Source organism: Pinus tabuliformis, chromosome X (assembly GCF_031772625.1).
Source record: "Pinus tabuliformis cultivar Carrire ecotype Pingquan chromosome X, CPIR1, whole genome shotgun sequence".
NCBI classification, from domain to species: domain Eukaryota; kingdom Viridiplantae; phylum Streptophyta; class Pinopsida; order Pinales; family Pinaceae; genus Pinus; species Pinus tabuliformis.
The window spans coordinates 1,183,760,646-1,183,764,765 of NC_142308.1; positions in this window are offsets into that span (position 1 = coordinate 1,183,760,646).

Genomic DNA, 4,120 nt, shown 5'->3' on the forward strand with positions numbered 1-4,120 from the left:
ATAATATTTGAGATATGATGTTGCATCTATATGTTGATTTGAGTCTAACCTTTGATGAAATATTGATGCCAAAATGTTGATAGCCATGATAGATATATGTTTATGATCTAACAGATTTGTTGTTGTTTGACTCTAGTAGAGACAGGTTGATGACATAGATTCCCAGTTGAGGGAGAATCTCTTCTCAAGATTATTACCCTTATTACTATCTTCATTTTGTATTGTTGAAGTATGATTTATCTGCATCTGACATTATTGATCTGCAGCAAAGTCTCAGATCTTAAACTTATACAGAAATTAGGGTTTCTTCTTGAGACACAAGCACTAAACTGGGAAATCTCGTCCCTGGACACACACATGCTAAGGCCTTGGTAGCATCCAGGCAGCTAAAGATGCTCCCATGCTAACTAAAAGGGAGTGTCTAGGGGTTTGACTACAATTGAACATCATTTGAAGCTTTCTGAAGTTGTCTGAACTCTAAATCAAGGTGTCTCTGACATATTTTGCCACTGTAATCTGATTTTTGAAGTTTTTGGGTTAAGTTATTGATCACATAAAAATAAACCATTATGCATGAAATCGGATGGTCACCTAGAAGATGTCAGTTCCACAAATGTGTTTCAAATAACAATAAGATCTGCAAGAAGGAAAATTTTGAATGTTTTCCATAAAATGAACATACAGACTGAACTTGTGTTTGCAGGTGACCATGACATACATATAGATATGTCACTATGTTTGTGCTACAAGAGGTTGGCATGTCAATTTGGCTTCTTGATATAAATGAGCAGTCCTTAGTGTTGTGTCATGATACTTGACAATAACTTGGAATTTTGAATTGATGATTGAGATATGTTTTGACTAAAGATCTCTCTCCTATAGCAAATTTGGACTAGACCTAATCTGATTTGACGACTGTTGATTTTCCCTCATGTCTATGTTATGTGGGCATAATGACTTATGTGAGTATTTGGAAAAATGATTTTGCATTGGCCTCCTCGTTCCTAGCATAATGGTTGAGGTAATGATAGTTGTGATTCAGCATGAAAATGGAACTTTCACGACTCGTCCTTGGTGTATGCATTTGCGACTAGCGACAGAAATGACATGTATTATGATTATGAGAATGACTTGATAAAGTTCATATTCATAATGCATGGTTGATAACCACTTGTTGGAATAATAATAAATGAAGTCGTGACTTGATATGAACTCTCCCTGTCTCCTGGTTGAAATAATTCATATTGTAATTTTGATGACTTTGATAATGGTTGTGATCTTACTTCTAAACTTTAATGCGCTGACTTTATTGATATGATGGTACAACTTTGATTTATGTAAGGCTTATTATGTTGGCTTAGCAAGGCATTATGCCTAGCACATTGCATGAAGAAAGCTCCCCAATCCAGATATGTCTATATTTAACAGTTATCCGATGAAGTCAGGATGATGAGTTCCAAGGTATGGCTTTGATTTTGATTATGGTTTTGATTTTACATCCTAATGGTCTACTCTTGAGAGGTGATGAGCCTCTGATGATCTAAATCACATGGAGATAGCTTCTGAAGCTTGAAACGATTTATCATGGCATGATGAATCAATTTCTAGAATTTGGAAAAGAAATTATATATTGAAAAGCTATTGAAAAATGATTTTGAACGCAAATCCTTAGATACTCTGATTTGAAGTTCAAAGATGTTGTTGAACTTGACATGGATCTTAATGTTGATTGAATCATTGATGTTCCTTTTTGAAGATCCATCTATATGATGCGCATAGAACCTGAATAAATTCATGAGGGAGATGCTTCATTCACATAGAGATGCCCCCGAGCATCCTTTGAAATATCTGCATGAGATATTCTATTTTAAAGGCTGAGATATTTCTCCTATGACATGTGACTACATAGATGTATTTTTGTTGATAGATGTTATTGTTAAGCACATTTGGATGTTTCTTTAGTATGAAATATGCCATGATATCTTGGATGAGAGGTCCATAGTATGATTGAGGATGAGTACGATATTGCTAGCATGGATAGTTGTGAGGCAAGATGAAGAAGCTCCTTACAGAGTTGTCTAAGCATGATCTGGATATGACATGGATACATTGTGATGACATAGAGTGAGATCTGATTGGGACCAAGATACTCTCATATATTGAGACAATGCAGTTGTTTAAAACAAGCTCACGCTTGTGGTTGGCACCTCCTTGAGAGGGATGATTATTATGGTATCCTTTTGAGATTTATATCATTATTTATGTTTTGACATGATATTTGATTTGATGTCATGTATGAATAGGAAAAAACTGCTATTGAGGCAAGCTGATACCAGATTTGAGTATGATGGGAGCAACACTGATCGAGGACACTGAGCCAACTCTTCCTCCTTCTCTTAGCTCCCAGGGTGAGGAATTGAAATGGACGGATCCTAGGATTGAGGGAACTCTGGACAATAGGATATGACCCCTATATGTTACCCATAGGGTTTAATATGTTGCTCCCCTATCTTCATAGGGTCAGAGAATGATGCTCCCATGTCTGGTCATTGCAAAGTATACCCCAGTTGGCATCATACCTACAAGCAGGACTTGTCAAGAATACCGCTCCTCATTTGGCCAATGAGTGAGAGTGTACTGGGGTGTACAACCCAAGTCAATTATGATGTGGGTGTTCTACCACATGACTATTTAGGGTCATCGATGGGAAGATCAGTAGACAGTAGGATGGGTTGAGATAACCCTATGTGATTCCAAGTTGAGATTGAGCTCAATAATGAGATCTCAGGGTCAAGATGTGCTCCCTTGTGTGTTTAGATATCCTATTGCTCGATACGGGGTTGTAGATGTATATCTCCCCCGTGATATTCTGGGTCGAGATGTGCTCCCCAATGTGGTTACAGGTTGAGATGTGCTCCTTGATGATATGCTCTTCGATGACGATTGATAATGATATTCTGCGTAGAATCCCACCGGTAGAGATTCCAGGTAGCAACCTAACGGATATAGGGTGGTATTTTAATCTCCCCTCTGGTAACAAATTCTTCTTCTTCTAGATTCAAGAATGTTCAGCATACGAGCAGGAACAATCAAGAGATAACCAGGAATAAGAAAGCGATAGATCGAGATGTATATTGATGATTTGTGATGAAGAGATACTTGAGGTGGTCATGGCATCATTATGACATGACAGAGATTATTTGAGATGATTAGTGAGGAAACGTGAAGATACAATAATGGCATATTGATCGATGGACAGATACTGGAAGGTGGAATTCTCCCTAGTTGAGAGGGAATGTTAATTTTTGCAAATGTGGTAAAATTACACATTGGATAGCTCAAATTAACAAGATTATGATTTCATTATATTCCTCTTTTCGAGAGGACCAAAATCGACCTAAATATCACCTTATTTGGACAAGAAAAAGTTGATTTTTGAATTTATTTATTCACTCATGTATATTGGGTTAGGTCGACCCTAAGCACATGTTAAATTGGATAGGTCGACCTCAACCCCAAGTGGACCCTCATGAAAGCCTATAAATAGAAAAGACCTCAAACTCATTTGGACACATTGATCAAGCCATCTTATCTTCTCTTATTGTCTTGGTTCACACAGGTCTGTCAGAGGAAAGTTCACGCAAGGGTCTGAAATCTCAGGGATGAAGCTCGCACTGATATAGGGTTTTCTAATTCCTAGATGCTGGCATAGAACTGGGCATTTTAGTCCCTGGACACTGGCACACAGTGGTCAAGACAACGTCCAGAAAGCCCTATACGTTAGCACAGAAGCCTATGTGAGCGTCCAAAGTTTCAAAGACAGATCTAGAGGTGTGGGTCCCCAGACGCTCGCACAGAGTGGTCTTGAGAGTGTCTAGGTTGTCCCAGTAACACAGATAATAACTGGAAGAGAGCGTCTGGGGGTTTGGAGCAGATATGGTGAGTTGGTCCCCGAACACACAAACAAAATGGTATAGGGAGCGTCTGGGCTACCATAAACACTAGCATACAATTAATAAAGAGTGTCAAGGACTGTTATAGACGCTCGCACCACTCCTCCCTATGTTCAGGACTCAAAGATGATATTTTAGTATTATGAAGATTTCTCTTAGTGTTCAGC